The sequence below is a fragment of the Gymnoscopelus microlampas genome, assembly GCF_963454915.1.
Source record: "Gymnoscopelus microlampas genome assembly, chromosome: 4".
NCBI lineage: Eukaryota > Metazoa > Chordata > Actinopteri > Myctophiformes > Myctophidae > Gymnoscopelus > Gymnoscopelus microlampas.
Window position 1 is genome coordinate 13,821,744 of NC_139941.1, and position 20,644 is coordinate 13,842,387.

Here is a 20,644-nt window from a genome sequence, read left to right on the forward strand (position 1 = left end):
AGGTCTTTGAAAAGTATGGAACAGTCCTGAAGATCAGTATCAAGAGTGGTGGCGTGAAGGTCCGCAACTTTGGCTTTGTGACGTTCAATGACTCGGCACCTGTACAGAACATCCTCAGTAACAGGCCCATAAAGCTTCACAGCTACTGGCGTCTCAATGTGGAGGAGATGAAGACACGCTCAGCACGCTCATACAAGGCCGCGACGACTGCCAGTGGGGTGGTGAAGTCAACAGCCCAGAGACCTGGAGGCGCTCCAGCCGTCCATAATGGCCCCAGACCAGTGTGGGATGGTAAGAAGGGGGAGGCACAGGTGTGGGGAGTCAAGTACCCCGATGACCACCAACTGTTTGTCGGAAAGATCCCTCACGACGTGCACGAGGCTGAGCTCAAGGAGTTCTTTGAGTCGTATGGGACAGTCCTGAAGCTCAGTATCAAAAGTGGTCGGAAGGTCCCTAACTTTGGCTCTGTGGTGTTTGATGACTCGGCACCCGTACAGAAAATCCTCGGCGACAGGCCCATAATGTTCCGTGATGGGGTGTGGCTCAACGTAGAGGAGATGAAGACACAGGTGCAGGGAGTCAGGTACCCCGACGCCCACCAACTGTTTGTCGGAAAGATCCCTCATGACGTGAGCAAGGCCGAGCTCAAGGAGGTCTTTGAGCAGTATGGGACCGTCCTAAAGCTCAGTATCAAGAGGGGTGGGATGCTTCCTAACTTTGGCTTTGTGGTGTTCAATGACTCGGCGCCTGTGCAGAACATCCTCAGCAACAGGCCGATAATGTTACGTGGAGAGGTGTGCCTCAACGTGGAGGAGATGAAGACCCCCTCTTCAGGCTCGGAAAAGCCTGTAACGACTGCCAGTGGGACAGTGAAGTCAACAGCACAGAGACTTGGAGGCCCTTCGGCTGTCCATAAGGGCCCTAGGCCAGTGTGGGAAGGAAAGAAAGGAGAGGCACAGGTGTGGGGAGTCAAGTACCCCGACTCCCACCAACTGTTTGTTGGAAAGATCCCTCACGATGTGCTGGAGGCCGAGCTCAAGGAGTTATTTGAAAAGTATGGAACAGTCCTGAAGCTCACTATCAAGAGTGGTGGGAATTACCGCAACTTTGGCTTTGTGGTCTTTAATGACTCGGCACCTGTGCAGAAGATCCTCAGTGTGAAGCCCATGATGCTGCGCGATGACGTGTTCCTAAACGTGGAGGAGATGAAGACGAGGGAGACACAGGTGCGGGTAGTCAGGTACCCCGATGCCCACCAACTGTTTGTCGGAAACATCCCTCACGGTTTGAACAAGGCTGAGCTCAAGGAGTTCTTTGAGCAGTATGGAACAGTCCTGAAGATCAGTATCAAGAGGGGTGGGATGTTCCCTAACTTTGGCTTTGTGGCATTCGATGACTCGGCACCTGTGCAGAAGATCCTCAGCAACGGGTCGGTAATGTTAAGTGGTGAGGTGTGTCTCAACGTGGAGGAGATGAAGACACACTCGTCATACTCGGACAAGGCCGCAGCGACTGCCAGCGATTCGCTGAAGTCCACAGCACAGGTACCTGGAAGCCCAAGTGAGGTGTGCCTCAACATGGAGGAGATGAAGATGAGTCCAGCACACTCGAGTAGGGCCACAATGACTGCAAGTCTTGAACCGGGGGTGGAAATTCAGAAGGAGGTGGAGCCTGCTGTCATGGAGATGAAAGCAGACACCTTCCTGGAGCCCCAACCAGCTGAGGAGTTCACAGAGATTGACTCCACTGCTGTCTCCGCCCCCACCTCTACAGCCTCCACCGTTTCCGCCCCCTCTGCTCCACCCATACTCAACATCCTCAACACCGTGCCCATAAAGCTTCGCGGTCGCTGCCGTCTGGAGGTGGAGGAAATGAAGAAGTTCCCGACACACTCTGCTGACAAGGCTTCGATGACTGCCAGGCCTGAACCCGAGCCGGAGGCTCAGGAGGAGGTGGAGCCTGCTACCGTGGAGATGAAAGCAGACATCCTTCTGGAGCCTCAGCCAGATGAGGAGCTCATGGAGGTGAGCCCCACTCCCGTCCCCACCCCCATCGCAGAGAATTTTATAAGCGTCTGATGAGGTTTTCCTCGAATGTTTCAAGATTCCATTTTAAATGTATAATCAAAGTCAATGGGGCTCGGATTGAGCTGACTGACATCAATATGGCATATTTAATGTGCCAAATGCCAGAAATAAATAATAATAATAATAAAATAATAATAACTGACTACAACACAATGACTCACTACAAATCTAATCATTCAATAGATGCAGAAAGAAAACAAAAGGCTTGCATGACAAACACCTGGCGACTCTCCACATTGACATCATCATTCATGATGTCTTAAATCCATATGAGAGCCATGCCGTTAATAGACAAAACCTCCCAAGCCCACACAATTTATGTGGACAACATTTTGTAGAATGTGGATCACTTCTTTCCACAAGAGCCATTCATGCCAATAAGCCAGTGTTTGAGAAAATGGGTGCATTCAAACCAAGACAAAAGCTCCTTGTCTATCAAGCAGTAGTTCTGCCTTCCCTGCTTAGCTTGGTAGTCCAATAGCTGGACCACCAACAGCAGACATCTGAAATCCCTTGAGCAGTACCACCAAGTGATGTCTTCGCGAGATCCTTAGGATGAGCTGGGAAGATGAGGAAAAATAACATCAATGTATTAGAGGATGCCAACATCCCCAGCATCTCCACAACCATCACTCTGCACCACGATGTTACGATGGACAGGCCATGTTACCGTATATGCTACGCATTTCAAACACACATGACTTGAAAAAAAATGCTCTATGGTCAACTGAAGGAAGGGCAAAGAACCCAAAGACAATATTGTTCACATAGTGATTTTTATTTTATTTTATTTTGTTTTTTATTTAATGGCATGGCTTCTAGCGGGCAAGTTGTCTGTCTGTCTGTCCATGGCTGATGTTTTTCCTTATTTTTTCCTTTTAGTTTCTAGAACTTTAATTTGATACTGGAAGTCAATGAAGATCGGAGTGGGCTGAATAGACGACTGATGTGACAGGTTGGCCACAAGTCCTATATTCACATCGAACCCCATATGGTTCTACATGATTTGATTTTTTAACACATTGTGTGTGTATCTTTCTTTTTCTTTTTTCTTTTTACTTTAAAGTGGGCTGAATCTGTGCCCAAATATGGAGATGACTGATGCCATAGCACTGACATCATTTAGTAGACTGGCCACCATAATTATTTCACATGGAACCACATGGAACTACTTTTTTAAATAATAATGGAGGCCAATGACTCTAAGCATTGATCGGGCTGAAACCTCAACCAAAATTGGAATCATACGTTATAGATGTGTCATAGACGACTGACGTCACAGATCAATGTCACAGGCTGACCACAAGTCTGAGATCCACATTGAAGCCCACGCCATTCCCATGCGGATCCTAAGAGTCACATGATTATATTTATTTCATTTTTTTATTTACTATTTAACACACAGTATATAACTGTATAACATAGTGCAGGGAGAAGTTATCTAGCTGATCTCTTTTTTCTTGAATATTTTGTTCCGGGTTGCTACGCCGATGAAGTCTTAAATTGTGGAATAGTGAAAGCCTGAACATGTAACCTTTGGCTACTTTCTCAAGCAGGGAGGCAACTGTCAGGTTCTTTTTCTAGCAGATAAGCCACTACAGTATGTCTGTTTTTCCCTGTAAAGAAGCCACTGTCAGGTTCTTTCTCTAGCAAGGAAGCTATTATGTCAGGTTCATTTATTTGATTTCAAGTTATGAGAGACGTGTGTGGATGTTGAGGGAGAGAGAACTCTGACACGAAAACCTTGAGATAGCCCTGTAAGGAGGTGATCCGTAAATACTTGGTTGAGGTTAATGGAAAGCAGAAGACAGAAAGAACCTGGACATTAAGGGAAGTTGATGCCAGGATGGGAGTTGGAGTTGGTGATCATTTAGAGGCTTTGGGAGATTGGAACCATCTTGGGCACACCGACTTTAGATGAGGATCCTTGAAAACGTTACAAACTGAAATGTGCAAACATGCTCATTAAACATTGCAAATTGGAATGTCATTAGAGAATATCACCTCTACCTCAAATGTCTCTGGATATCAGCATAAAACGCAGAATGAGAGTTAAAGCCAGCCTTTCAATGAATTGAGTACAAAGGACCCCAAAGGAAACAAGCCATAGTGCTTTCTTGGGTTTAAAATCTTCTTAACTCATTCACTAACAAGGACGACTTATGACGAAAAGAAAAGCGTGCATTTTTGGCGAGAGATGGTATATTCAACATGCTTGTTACAAGGCAAGGGGCGGTCGCGTTTGGATAGTTTTTTCTCTCGGTGACACACACTGATACCGTTTGTGTTTACAAACGGTCAGACGATCGTTCATAATGGATATCCATTTTCTGTGACCAGTTGAAAAGTAAAAAAAAACGAAAATCGCTGGCATTGGGCAAACCGCAGCCAGAAATAAGTCTGGCAGTGAATGAGTTAACAGACCTTGTATTGTACTGTACTTCCCTTTGCTTGTCTTTGCACTGTTAAGAATTCAATCAATCAATCAATCAATGACAGGACAGGAATTTATTTTTGGTTGCAGGCACTGGAACTCAGACTTGTGGGGCAGAGTTGAGAGAGTTGACATGTAAGGGCATGATGGTTACCTAGAGCACACAAAATGAGCAGCTAGGTATCCGTCTAATCTAGAGTTAGAGTGAGTGAAAGAACTGCTTGAGATGAGAAAGTTTTATGGTAGAAAATGGTTCCTAGAAAGAGATTCATGCTGGATCAGATTACAGAGCACGACTGAAAACTGGTCATTCTCAACTGTCTGTCACATTCTGGATCAGGCAGGAGAAGAGAGGCCAGATTGATATCTTTTCCCTCAGTATTTGAGATTTCATGTGGGGGATACTGACGCGAAGGGAGAAATAAATGATTCACTTGTGGGGAGTAGCCAATTGGGCAGAGAAGCGAGATTGAATGCCTGACTGGCGCTGACAGTGCAGTAGTGCTAGGCTATGTTTGGGCACATTTATCAAAATGTAGCATTTATCAAAATGTAACATCCTTTATCATATTGTTTTCTCTTTTTATTACTTAAAAATTGTAATAGTAGTAATATTAGTAATAGTAATAGCAGATCTACAAGCTCACAATGTGTTGCGATGGACGCTATGAATTGTGAACTTGTACATTGGTTATTTTTGTTACATTTCACACAAAGAAGTATACGACCTAAGAAAATGTCCCCCCATCAGCCCCCCTGAAACGTGGCGACTGTTCCCTGAGCGCTGCGGGGTAGTGTTCTTCTGTTTAGCCTTGCCCTTGCTTCTGGGAGGAGAACCTTCGTTGACTAGTCTGGCGTGGTGTCTTCTGTCTTGCTTCATCTAGACCAGTGATGCTGAACCTTTTTAATTTCAAGGACCTTCATGATTTTTTTTCCCGCAGGTGACCCTTTGAAACCCCCTCAGGTACCCCTGGGGATCCCAGACCATTCACCCGGATACTTTTGCTACAAGGTGGTGCAACAAGGAGATAATGTGCCCCGACCGCAAGTTTCGGGATGCGACATGGCTCCATGGATGGAGAATCACAATTGAGACGGGCTTGAGTAACATTTGCTGCTAGAGCACCAGTACACTGCTGTATTTAAGATCTGTTCTCAGGGCCTATAAAGGACTTTCGACCGGAATGAGTTGGACGAAATGAAATGTTGGTCGAAACGAAATTGACATCCAGTCCTTGATGGTTCTTAACCACTTTCACCCTGGCATCCCTATGGGCATTTTTCATTAATAGGAAAGATGGTCTTGTTTTTTGTTTTATAGCAAGAATAGCCGATATACAAGCTCACAAACGCCACGCACGTGCCACGTGACATGTTGTGAGCTGTCTCCATTTGTCTTGCGGCTGAGTATCATCCGCGTAACCCTCGTAACTGAACCCTTGCCAATGGAGCAGATGAGGGGACATGATCATCATTAACCACAGATATGCTCATATCAAGAGGAGACTAACGAGTGTACGGCCATCCCAGTTTTTCCATTTCTTTTTTAAAGCTCCATGCTCAACACTGTCCAGTCATTTGAAACTGTGCTTCGTACGAAAACCAAACTGGAACTGGTCGAAGATGAAACTACTGTATTTACAAACCTTCTCTGAGATGTTGGCAATTAAATAATCTTCGGATATCGGTAGTTATATAACGAAATGGGAAGTGATGGGTCATGTTTTCTTTAGCTTTTTACTGGCTAAATAATAGCATGTTTAACATTTTTTGGTATACAGCCAGAGCTAAGCCAGCTTATAATAATTTCAAGAGGAGGCATTTGACAATAGCTACAATATGAGGTTTTCAAATGAAATTGAGTTAAAATAGCTCAATAGAGACACAGGGGTTGCATCCTCAATCCTAGAGTCAATCCTAGAGATACATGAAGGCACAATTTTAGTCCTTATGACATTATTTAAAAAATAATAATAAAAACATGTCACAGTCCTCCTGGCCGATTTTGAGGATATGGCACCAAGTAATGTTCCTACACGTCATTGTGTGACACATTTGACAATCTTATACTTTTGAGCAAAGAGTTCCAGAAAGACAATGAGTTGTCGTGTATCGGGTCCCCAACCTTTTCTGGATCAGGGTCCACTTGAAAGGTTTGAAAGCTTCCGTGGCCCATTCATCTTAACAAGGCAGCCGAAAGGCTGCTTGGTCAGATGGTGTGCCATGTGCATTTTCAGAGCATGTTTATTTTAATGATCGGTCAATCAATTGGGTTCCGGCTTGGATCAGTGGAACTAACGTAATATACTTTTTTAACCTTATTTTTAAAATATTAATGTTTTTTCTTTTTTAATGTTTTTTTTTATTATTTAGGGGCCAACTCAAGGATATTAAGGGATAATGCCCATGAGGTTGAGAACAACTGCTCTAGATAATTATGTCTCTTTTCTGTCTTGTCAATGAAATTGCCCAGTTCTTGGAAACTCCTGCATGTTTCTGTTCCGTTAACTTTGGTATAGACCCCTTAACAGACGACGTCACACTGATAAGAACCAGTATGCGCGCAAGGAAATCCATTCTGTCAGGTCTCGCTAGGATGCGCCTCACTAGTCAACACACAAGAGGGGGTTGGGGTGTGCTGAAACCAGCGCACCCCAAAACAACAGGTTGGGAATTGATTGCGTGAAACAATCACCTGTGCGTCCAGTGTCAATGTTAGTAAACAAATAATTGGTCTATATAACGCCGTCCTTGATGGTTTCACAACCTTTCACAACCTATTCGAATCAAACGATTTGTAAAATTGCATGTTGTGGCAATTATACAAAAGAGATAGGCTACATACGCGCACACACACACACACACACACACACACACACACACACACACACACACACACACACACACACAAAGATAGCAGATAGATCAAGGCTGAAGCCATTTCTCCATCAAGGCTGAAGCCACCTTTATTTCCATTCAACCCATCGAAGAATGAAAAAGGAAACATGCACATGTAACTCGCTGAAATGGAATTTAGCTCATCAAGATCGACCCCTTTGGTCTTCAGAATAATAGTCACCATGGTTACCGTGTGTCCGGGTAGCTCAGTCGGTAAAGTTCTCGCTCTCGAATCGATGACAAAGGTCATGGGTTCGTCCCGGGCATGATCCCGGGCATGGCCAACTCAGTGTATGAGTAGCATGGCTTAAGTTGTGCGGTAAATACTGGGAGCTGCAGGGCCATTTAAATGCAAGATGAAAGGTTTTCTATGGTGATTGTCTTTGGTATAACCCCAAAGATACAGCTTTAAACCGTGCTGATCGGTCAGCTGACATAAAGCCTCGATCTCCAAAAGCCTGGACCAGCCTGTTGACGTTCGTGGAATAGGAAGTGTTTCATTTCCCCAACCAACCAGAGTGCAGTGGGCGTCGCTCCAAATGTTGTGTTGACGGGGCGGGGGCTGACAGACAGATCGGTGGACCAATGGGATCTCACCGTTTTTTTCTCCGGAGATTTTGAACCCGCCCCTCTAGACCAGATATCAGACACGATAGGGCAGCCTAGCTGACATATACCCCTAGAGAAGATATGGCAGCTGACCAATCAGTGCAAGCTTATAACCCTCTCTGTCCTTTTATCATTCACCTAACTCAGGGCAGAAAGTGTGCGCGTGCGTGCGTGCGTGCGTGCGTGCGTGCGTGCGTGCGTGCGTGCGTGCGTGCGTGCGTGCGTGCGTGCGTGCGGCTGTTTTTTGAAGCAAAATAGTTTTCTAATTTCCTATGCTGATAGCTAGTCATGGATGTTTATGATTTCCCCACATACTATTTTGGGAGAGTTTTTCGAATAAATTGGATAAATGGATTGCCTATCTCAAGCAAGTTTCAATTCGCTGCAAGTTGATTTTCATGCCATACTGACATGAATGGAATGTACAATGGCCTCCCTGAAAATAAAACAAACTAATGGTCAGCAGTAATGTCAAAAGTAATCCAATTCCATTCCAGTCATGTGGAAAGGAATGGAAGGCCAGGTGTTGAACCATGGCTGCCACCATACTTTCATGGGGATTTGGTCAATGTCACCTTCCAAGAAAGATATTTTAAAGGAAATCTTTCTAGTGCTGAGAAAGCCAAATATAAAGATTAAACAAATGCACCTGAGGGAACAAACCCTGTTTGCACCATCATCTCTTGTTCTATGTCTATTGATTGTGACTTTTACCTTTTTCTTTTCTTCCAATTTAGCCATTTCATCCTCCCCAGAAGAGTTTGTGTTGTCACTGCTATTTTACCCTAATGGATCACCTGCCAGTGCAGACCACTCAGGCAGCGTAGCACCTTCGTCCTACCCCTCCCGCTCAACCCAAAATCGGTGCTTTAGCTCAGCACCGACTTTGACCTATTTGACCCAAAAATTCATCAGCTCTTTACGACAGGCATATAATGTAGATGCCATAGGGATGTAAATATTGATTATATTAGCAATTATTCCATCTATTACTTTTTACATAATATAACCTTTGAAAATCAAACTGATGCGGTTTAGTTAATTAGTTATTTGTGCACACACACACACACACACACACACACACACACACACACACACACACACGTCGCTTATGTTCAAATCACAGTGTTGACAGGTACAGTATGCCACCAAGTGTGAAGTCGATCGAGTGAACCGTTCTCAAGATTCAGACAGATAGAGAAAATCCTAAAATGTAAAGATACTAGAGGGTCGGGCCGCTACGCGGCCCTCCCGTCTAGCCTGGCCCGCACATCGGAGACAGAGACAGAAGAGCGTATAGACGTTCCTTGCAACACCGGTGCTTGTTTCTCGCACATGATTTGGCAACGCACAAAACGAAAGCAAAACCTAACTGCAGCATGCAAACCGAAAGCGAAACCTATCTGCAACACGCAAACCAAAAGCGAAACCTACGTAACATGCAAGTGACAAACACGAAACCTAACAGACAAACAGACAAACACGCAAACACGCACACATGCAGTTTGCCAATTGTATATATAGATAGATGCCCCCAACCCACGCTTTTTAGGAGAACCTAAACAAACACATTAGGTCTGTCTCAATTCAGGGGTTGCAGCCTCCAAGTGCACACCCTAGGTAGGGTGGGTAGGGCACTACCCCCTGGAGGGCGCATAAGGGCATACACTCTGCCTGTGAAATGGGACAGCACTTCGCCGAGTCGAGTCGAGTGAACCCGGAAAAAGCCGAGCGTCCACCACTGTTGTTTCTCCGACCTTTTTTTTTTACTTCTAAAAAGCTTTAAAACTTCTTTTTTGTGGTACGGAATTTACTTTTAAGATATTTTAGGATAGCATTAAGTTGACTAAACTTAATATATGTGGTCAATTAATCATGAAACTATTTAAAATAATAATTTAGAGAACCGTCACGTCGGGTCCTGGGGCGACCAGTGATAGCCGTTGAAAGCAGCTTGTTTTCGGCCTGACTCTTCCAAATGTCCCGTTGCTCCCACGGTTGTCTGCGGAACGAACTTGATGGGATTGACAGACCCACTTACAACTGTAGCCCATTGGTTCTCAAAGTGGGGTCCGGGGACCCCCAGGGGTCCTTGCGGGGGTTCCAGGGGGTCTTCCACAAAACGATTTAATTAATATAGCGACGTCACAATAATTTTAACCACTTTAACCATATTTTATACTTTGGCTATTCAAAAATAGCATATATACAAGCTCATAGCTTGAGCTTGCAGATCTGCTATTTGTAGATCTGCTATTGTTTGAATTTGTGCAAATCTTTGAATATATTATTTGTTAAGCAAACATTTGTCACTAAAATCTTTGCTTCTGGGGGTCACTTGAACAACATATTTTGAGATGGGGGTCCGCGGCCAAATACATATCATTTTGGGGGTCCTTGACATGAAAATGTTTGAGAACCACTGCTCTAGCCTATTTGTTCATAGGCCATGTTATTTATCGTGGTTGATTCCACGCTCTTTATTGTTATAATATTCATTCAATTGAATTAATTATGTTCTGGTTTTGTCATAACGGTACGATGTCCGACGTGACCTATACTGTGTGACTTTGATGGGTTAGTTCATTGACGGGTTCAAAAATAGCAGATATACAAGCTCATAGCTTGAGCTTGTAGATCTATTTTTGAATTTGTGCAAATCTTTGAATATATATTTTGTTAAGCAAACATTTGTCACTAAAATCTTTGCTTCTGGGGGTCACTGGAACAAAATATCTGGAGATGGGGGTCCGCGGCCAAATACATATCATTTTGGGGATCCTTGACATGAAAAGGATTGTTTTACATTCTTTTGCCCAACAAAAAATGCAATCAGTCAGTCAATCAATCAAACCACTGCTCTAGCATATTTGTTCATAAGGCTATTATCGTGGTTGATTCCTCGCTCTTTATTGTTATAATATTAATTAAATGAATTATGTTCTGGTTTTGTCATAACGGTCTGATGTCCGAGCTCCACTAGCTCCAATCGGAACCTCACCCTCCGTTGTATAGCTCCGAGATGAGGTTCCTCGTTTATCTCTGCCGTTTGGTTGAAAAATGTCCGCACATTTTCCTCTTTACATGTTTCTTACCTCTTTCTGCACATCGTATCCAAAACGTAAAGGTTTTCTGAAATGCTCACAGATGTTTGACATTTTAACCATAAAACCATAAAATCTATCCGAGTTGAAAAAGGCACTTAATTCGCCTCTCTCCTCCGCCGGTTACATGTTTTTAAGACATTGCGCAAGAGTTGCGCCCATAGAGATAACATTACTGATTCCCCTATTGGTCAAATGTTGAATTGCATCTTCTAATGCATAATATTATTGAACCGGCTGAGGAGAGAAGTGATTTTTAACACTTTTTTCAACTCGTTGGATGGATTTTATGGTACGTTAAAATTTCAAACATCTGTGAGCATTTCAGAATACCTTTACTTTTTGGATACGATGTGCAGAAAGGGGTAAGAAACATGTAAAGTGGAAAATGTGCGGACATTTCTTTCCAAGCCCAGCCAGCAGCCACTGGGTGCAGCATATCAGATGCGTATCAACGTATCAGATACGCTGTTTTGAACAGTTTTTGAAGGTATACACTACCAATACTGCAATATAAAAATACTCTGTTACAAGTAAAAGTCCAGAATTAAACATTTACTTGAGTAAAAGTACAAAAGTATTGGCATCAAAATGTACTTAAAGTACCAAAAGTAAAAGTACTATAGCCGATCTACAAGCTTGTGAGCTTGTAGATCAGCTATTTTCAAATAGTCTAAAATAGTGTTAAAGTGGTTAATGCGTGTTTCATTATATCATAATTTATCTGCAAAGTATACTAGTAACTAAAGTTTTAAAATAAATGTTGATAGAGCTGTTTTTCCTTATCACCCACACAAAGTACCAGACACTTTCATAACGGCAACATAGGAAAGAAGACTCTAATACAGGCAGCCATGAAGATGATGAAGATGAGGATGGTAGATGATGATGGTGTGACAGCTCTGACCGGTCACTGGTCAGTGGTCACTGCGTGGCACTGAAAAGAATGGTTATCGTAGAGAAGAACACCGAGATGTATTGTTCTGAAAACAGTCCGAGATTAACCTCCTAGTGTTATGGTTAACATACCAGGCTGAACCCATCAGAGCAAAACAAAGTTAGTGGGACTCTAAGGAGAGAGTGTTATCTCAAACAGAGCCAGCTCAGCGGCCTTGCACAGAAGTAGAATAGGAGAAATAGAAGCATATTATATCAGAGATGACATTTTAAGCAGGTTTCTGACACTTGACAAATTATTATCAACAAGATTAACTCTATCAAATGTAGTGGAGTAAAAGTACAATATTTGCCTCCGAGATGTAGTGGAGTAGAAGTGAAAGTATTGGAAATTGGAAATACTCAAGTAAAGTACAAATACCTAAAAATGTTACTTAAGTAAACATGTTAATTATTCCAGCTACATGATATGATCATATTAGTCCAACACAATTCAAACAGTGCAAATTGATTTTATTTCAAATGCAGGGAAACATTACAGTAAAGTGCCTTCTGTGAAACTCTAATTAAAAACACATTTCATATAAACACTATCAATGTTAACATTTTCTAATGATGAGGGTACACAGTCTTTTTCTGGGCTAAACAGGGAGTCCCTGTCAGTGTTGTTAGACCTTCTCAACCAGGAACAGTGAAATGGATGGGGTGCAACATATGAAGACCCTGGTGTTTGTCCTCGAGGTAGCAAGTAGAGCATCATCTGGGGTGGTCCACTGTCCACCGCATCGTTCATCAGGTGGGTTTGCAAGGCTGACCCAATAGACGGCTGCCATGTCACTGTGGATGGTTTTAGAAAGAGGCAAGAATAGCAAACCTATTACAAACGTTTCCTAAGGTAAACATACAAAACATTTTTAAGTAAATGGGAATCAGTAGATATATACAATTGTTCTACTTGCCTGTACTTAATAGTCATGGTCCATGGGCACCTCCTCCAGGCCAGACACCTCCGCAGTCAGCTGCTCCCGCCACTGACTGCCTCAGACACCCTCTCCCCCTCATCCTCTCCCTCATCCTCTGGGGTCACAAATTAATATCACCAGCATCCATGCAGATGTTGTGGAGGACTGCACATGCTGTTATGACCTGAAATTATATGAATGGGGGGGTACATTATTACTCTCCGCAGGAGAGTTTTGTTTTCACTTTCTAAATATGACACACCGATTGGTCAAGCCTCACGTGACACGTGACAATACGGTGAAATACTGTATAAATACATGGCATCACTTTGACAGTGTCTTTGCCACTGTCAAAGTGAGGTAGGACACTTATATAGACAGGAGGGATAGGACACTTACAATACACAGACAGGACGGATAGGACACTTATACAGACAGGACGGATAGGACACTTATACAGACAGGACGGATAGGACACTTACACAGACAGGACGGATAGAACACTTACACAGACAGGACGGATATGACACTTACACAGACAGGACGGATAGGACACTTACATAGACAGGACGGATAGGACACTTATACAGACAGGAGGGATAGGACACTTACACAGACAGGACGGATAGGACACTTACATAGACAGGACGGATAGGACACTTACACAGACAGGACGGATAGGACACTTACATAGACAGGACGGATAGGACATAATAATTAGAACATAAGAAGTAGAACATTCACAGAAGTAGAACATTCCCAACACAAGTCTGCCGGCGGAGAGTTGTGCTCCGAGGAGCACTTTTTCTAGTTATTATTATTATGAATTCAGGGGTCGACATTATAAATGGCCCGGTGGCCCGGATGTACTTTTTAAACCGTCAGGGCCAGCAGAATGCAACAAGCACTTGCCCGGTGGGGCCAGTGAAAATAATGCCTTGAAAATAAAATCAAAACATTAACATCTAATAATTTCACATAAGTTCCCTGTACTACTGTGTTCTGTTAACGTATCTGTAAACTCGAGCAGGGCAGGCTCACAGAAGAGCCTTTCCCCGTCATCCTTGGACCCCCTCGTTCATTTTCAAAATGTTTTTAAAACCACCAGTATTCGGTCAAACACCAGGTAAAAACAAATACAGAAAAAAAGTTGCCAAAGTGAAAAGCAGATTGAGACGAAAAAGAGGGAGAGAAAGTTTCAACCACAATGGTGAGACTAGAATTGGCTTACATAAGATAAGTTAAAAGCGAGCAATGTAAACAGTGCATCAAACACGCACAGTGCAGTCCTGTCCAACTGTGTCAGCCTACATGATCAATCAATCGTCTCCTGTCCTCATCAACATTAATAGGCTAACAACTTTCTGAGGGTGAGAGACCCGAATGCATTCCATAGTAGGTCGTTCTGATGTTTTTGAATGGCTGTGGGTGTTGCTTGAAATCGCAGATCTGAAAGCTCACAACACGTCGCATTTGTGACATACTGTGAGCTTGTAGGTCGTCTGTTTCACAGTTGAACTGCAGCAGATCATTATCATACAGTGTTGCCATGTAGGATTATTATAAGCGACTTTGGGCTTCTATTTTTGTTTATTGCTTGTAAATATTGGGCCTTCTTGGGCCTGTTTCTAAAGTGTAGTTGTATATTTGGGCTTGCTTCCACATTTTTTTATTATTATTTAAACCAGCAGTGGTTCTCAAATATTTTCATGTCATGGACCCATGGACTGGTCCATACTAGTGTTAGAAGGAGTTCTCCAACTCCTTCTAACGACCAGAGCTAATGGACCCCAAAGATGCATCGGCTATTTTCAAATAGGTATATACGTTTAAAGTGCTCATGTGGTCTATAGTCGCTTTTCATAGACCCGTTTTCAGAGACCCGGTTGCTTATTTCTCTCACAAAAGCTGGCAACACTGATCATACACTTCAGGGTCTAAATCAGTGGTTCTCTCAACCTGCATGCTTTTTGGGAGGTCCCCAGATGACAGTAAAGTGACAGTTTTAAGACTTTTAAGACCTTTAAAAAAAAAGAGGAAAATAAACTATACTATTAAAAAAAATAGCTGATCTACAAGCTTGTAGATCTGCTATTTTCACAATATTTATCTGTGGAACCGAGTAAAAAAAAATGTTATGCCTCTAATCATTTAGTACATTTTTAATTCCGGACTTTTACTTGTAACAAAGTACTTCTACATTGCAGTATTGATACTTTTACTTAAGTAAAACGTTTGAGTACTTTCCCACCACTGCGCGCGCGCGCACACACACACACACACACACACACACACACACACACACACACACACACACACGGTACTTACATTTGAAATTAAATTCCGGGGCACTGGGGGCTGGGGCCAGTATCAATGGGGTCTTCCTCCACTGTTGAATGCAATAAAAACATTACTCAAGATGGGCTCTTACGCTACTAACGACCACAGTTAATCCACAGCTGAATTTGACCATTAACAAAATTTAAACCAAATACTAGTCGGACTCGTGACATACAACCCACTACATATCATGTTTAAACACAACAATTACACCAGCCGTATAATCTCAGTAATGTTTAACCACTGACTATCTCGGGGCGGGGGGGGGGGGGGGGCATTTGAAAAGGACTACCCCGAAAACAGCTGGCTGTGTTCGGGTATAAGGAGCACCGCTGGCCGCGGTTTAACGTTAAAGTAGGCTCGTTCACGATACATTTACCACATATATTAAGTTTAAACAACTACATACTATCCTAAAAAATATTAAAAGTACATTCCGTGACACAACAACACTTTTAAAAGGTTTTAAAACTTACAGCTTTGGTCCGCCATTACGGCTGGTTCAGGCTGGCTCCAAGTTCGTTCCACGGACAACCGTGGGAGCAACGGCATGTTTGGAAGAGTCAGGCCGAAAACAGGTTGCATTAGACGGCTACGTGAGTTTCACTGGCCGCCCCAGGACTCGACGGGACGGTTCTCTGAATTCTTATTTTTAAATAGTATCACCACATATATGAAGTTTAAACAACTTAATGCTATCCTAAAACATCTTAAAAGTAAATTCCGTGGCACAAAAAAGAAGTTAGAGAGAGTTTTAGAAGTTTAGATGGACGAGAATTTATAGCGGTGAAAAAGATGGCGGCCGCTCAGAAAAATTTCCAGCCCTCAGCTCAGTTCGCGTTGCATTGTGGGACTCGGCTGTTCACCGAAGTGCTTGAAGCGTACATCGGGTGTACGCTTGGAAAAGGGGGAAAGTAGGGCACATTCGAAGGGTGGATTTGAAGGGGTCTTCGAAATGGGACAGCACTTGGCGCGCCACTGTGACGTCATCGCCCTTAAAATCCGCACTTTGCAGGGCGCAACCCCTGAATTGAGACAGACCTATTGTCTGCATTTGGCACACAGCACTAGTGACATCAGCACTGAGCAAAAGGAGCCGGAGGAGGCAGCTAAATGTGATGTGTTCTATGCTGCTGAACCCTGTGACCCTGAATGTATTGTTTTCTCCCCCCTGACCAACACTAACACAAAACAGTGGCCTGAAATGGATTTACTTGTAATGTTTTATGAACTGAGCAATGCGCAATCCCAGGTGACCCCTGCCATGTGTGGCCATGTGTGCACGATCTGCCTGTAGTTAACAAACCAAATGGGAATGCCACACGGCTCCAACGTGGTTCTATGAGTTCATGTGGCCAGCCTGTGACGTCGGTCATCTCTACAGCAGGGGTCTTCAACGTTTTTCAGACCAGGGACCCCTTTGCTGAGAGAGATGAAGCAGAGACCCCCACTGCATACTGTATAAAATTGTGCGTGTGTGTTTGTTATGTTCAGTTCAGTTCAAAGTTATTTTTCAGCACTTTAGGACAATAAAACACATGTCTGTGTTATGTACATCAGTGCATTTAGACCAAGTATAATCTCAAAAAGTCCAAGGCACAGGTTGTGAAGTCCGTTTGACATAATAAGGTGTCAAAGATGCCGAAAAAAGGAGACGGGGAGAATCATAATGCTTATCAAGCCCTACCCCTGGCTCAGTTTGCATAAATAAATGAAATTGTCAAAGTGTTTACAGCACACTTCAAGAATACATAATTAACATGGTGTTTTTGCACACATACATACAGCATCCTTCCACACATGTGACCCTCGCTCTCTCTCACGCACACACACTCACAACTCTCTCTCTCTCTCTCTCTCTCTCACACACATGTGAGAGTCAAGATAGCAAAACGCTATACGGAGCACGAGTGTCACCGTGGAATGGGCAGCGCAGGTCTAGCTGAAAGTATGATAATAATTACAAAAGAAAATATTAATAAATGTAGTAACTGTATATTAATAGGTATAATTTAAAGTATGTCACAAGGTGCTATCAATACTTTTGTTATGTATTATCAGGTTAATTATAAATAAATGTTCAGTCTAGTAGCCCTCAGTTGATTGGGTTTCTTCCTGTTCGTAAACGTGTGCTCCTCACCTTGTAACAATAGTAACTAGAAAAAGTGCAGAAAAAGTGAAAAGAGCACAGGTCTCCGCCAGGTCAGGTAGGTTATTGTGGCCTCCTGGTGGCGCTATAATAGGCCAATATGAAAAGGTTGCCATTTCTTCTTAGGCCTTTCACGGCAATCGGACACTGCATTCATAATTTGAGGCATTTTGTTCCAAAAATGTGTTTTGCTAAATTAGACCTGCTGGTGGTGCTATAACAGGCCAATGTGAAAAGGGTGGCATTTCTTCCTCGGCTTAGTGGGAATGTGTGTGTGAAATTTCACGGAAACCGCAGGCATTTTGTCCAAAACGGACCAATCCTGCAAACTTTGGAAGCCAATCTTAGCCAATCAGGATGGAATATGGAAAATCGGACAGATCAGTGTTGATCACATGACTATAGAGATACTGTTTACCGATTTGCATGACGTTTGGATAAAATCTGTAGGAGTAAATGGGTTTTGCACAAATCGGCCGCCCTGGTGGCGCTATAACAGGCCCATGTGAAATACGTGGGCAGAGGTTCTGAATTGGCATCCAGGGAGTGTGTGTGCACAGTTTGGGAGAGACCGGGCCAACGGAGCCGGAGATTAGCTGCTCGCAGACAGATGGGCGGACGGACGGACGGACGGACGGACGGACGAACTGGGGGTAAAACATACTCTCAGGGACAAATAGAAAAGTATGCTCCTCTGAGCGCAGATCCCGCCAGGCCTGATTTCTTACCCAGGTATGTGTCAGTCGTGGGCTACAGCCATCAGAATTCGAGGAAGCTGCGGGAGAAATAGAGTACAACAGACGGTGCAACTGCTCACGTTTGTCGCTGCATTTTCTGATGCAGAAAATACCTTCCAGTGAGCAGGTACTTAGGAGCTGCAATCACTTTCTGGCGGGAGTAATAATCCGTATTATGGCTCATATGGCCTTTTAGAGGTATGTCCACTGGTGTATTGGTTCGGTTGGCTATGAATACAACCCTCAATAATGAAATCCAAGTCGTTTTGATGCAGAAAAAAAACTACGGGTTACCACGTAGGAGTGGCAATCGTTTTTTGGCAGGAGGAATACTACTTTTTATGGCTTATGGCCTTTTACAGCTATAACCACTGGTGTATTGGTATGATGTGGCTAAAATGTGTGTATAATGTTTGAAATATAAGAACCCCCAAGAATGAAACCAAGCCATTCTGATGCAGGAAATACCTTCCAGTGGCCAGGTAGGAGGAAAACTGCTTGTACTGCTTCTACTTGTACATGGCCTTGTACAAATATAATCACTGGTAGGCTATATTGGTCTGAAATATTGAAATATAACCCTCAAGAATGAAACCAAGCCATTTTGATGCAGACAATACCTTCCAGTGACCAGGTAGGAGCTGCAATCACCGGCAGGAGTAATAATACATATTATAGCTCATATGGCCTTTTAGACGTAGGTCAACTGGTGTATTGGTCTGATTGGGCTATACTGTTTTAAATATAACCCTCAAGAATGAAATCGTGTCATTTTGAGACACGCTTTCATATACCAGACAGGAGCGGCAATCACTTTTGGAGGAAATGGCACATATGGCCTTTTACAGGTATTTCCTCTGATACATTGATCTGATTGAGCTATAATGTTTGAAATGTAACCAATTATGAAACCAGGCCATTTCGATGCAGAACATACCTTTCAGTCGACAGGTGCCATCACTTTTTGGCAAGAGTAATAATATATATTATGGCTCAATGCCAATGGTGTATCAAAATCCTGTTTGACGTGTCACATGACTCAAGAGACCAGACAGACAGACAGACAGACAGACAGACAGACAGACAGACAGACAGACAAAGATTTGTGGATTTATAGACTCCTCCGGGTCCTCGGTGATGCACACGGCAATTTTGAAGTCGATCGGTCATTCGGGTTCTCGAGATATGACAGACTCGGAGATTCTGTGAATTTATAGATCCATACATGTATTAATGCCCTCATTATGCCTCATTATAGTACATTTTCATCTGTCATTTTGCCAGAATATATTGCACTCCATTTTGCACACATCGTCATGTGTGTTTGTTTCTTCAGGTTTATGTGTGTAAAACACTTTGTAACTTTGTATTGACAACTGCTCGATAAATATGGTTCATCATCTTGTCTCTTTTTGTTTTCATCTTGTCTTTTGCCATTTTTATCTCTATTTAGTACTATTTATGTTAGCCTTAAGCAATCCTCACGTGCAGATAAATCCAATGCACAAACACGCACGCACGCACGCACGCAGCACTGAAGCTTCTCGCACAAACATGCATGGCAAGTTGGCAACTACACTTAAAAACAATCTATGTTTGGTGTTTGTGTCTAGTGCCTTGAGGGCACTCACTGTGTACTCTGTCTTTTGTCGGAATTAACCCACAGAGAGAATTAACCACTTTGACTTTCAACCGTTTTCAGAAGTAGTGAAAATAACAGATCTACAAGCTTCCCAGAAAGCGTGTGGATTGGCTATTTTCGCTACTGGCAGGGCGTTAATTTATGAAAACAGAAACATCTTTGAAATATGGAGGTACAAGGTTTCTGTCCGACAGTGATAAATATTGGTTTATTTCTTTCCATCTGGAGGCCAGTAGTACTACCAGCACTACAGTCTACACTCTCCTTAGTTTGCCTCAGTCTCTTTTTAATAACACCCACCCAGTGGAACATAGCTGTGCTTAACCCTCATGTACCTTGATAAAAAACTGATGTGTTTTATAAAGATTCATTTCTCATCTCTGTATTATTGGACTACGCAGCAGAGAGAAAAGGTCAGGTCAGGTCCCCTTTTACAAATAGCCTCAATATGCATGTTGCATCCAGACTGTGGTCTGTATATTATTAAGGCGGATCACATTTACAGCAAAAATGCAGATTGCGTTCCCGCGCACGCACAGTTGTTGTGTGTGGGCCGGAGACACGCTGCAATTACACGTTTAATAGCGAGGCTATAAATGCAGGTTTTTACACAGTAAAATCCAGCACGTTAATTCTAGTGTGTGTGAAAATGGACCCTTGAATATTTTCACACTTTCAGAGTTAAATAATAACTCCAGACCTTACTGTGAGTGTAGGTCGATGGGCTGTTGATTGCAGCCAGGGTGCATATCGTGGCTGTTGGGTGGAAACTTTGTGTGTCCAAA

The 20,644-nt window shown here is 43.1% G+C and overlaps 1 long non-coding RNA gene across 1 annotated transcript; it reads right to left on the reverse strand.

Moving 5' to 3' along the window:
- Positions 1-13,055: 13,055 nt before the first annotated feature.
- LOC311043735 lies at positions 13,056-16,092 on the reverse strand. The gene is made up of 3 exons (XR_014600633.1): positions 15,808-16,092; positions 15,320-15,380; positions 13,056-13,175 (listed from the first exon to the last, which is right to left on the reverse strand). It is a non-coding gene; the product is annotated as an uncharacterized lncRNA (long non-coding RNA).
- Between the last annotated feature and the right edge of the window lie 4,552 nt (positions 16,093-20,644).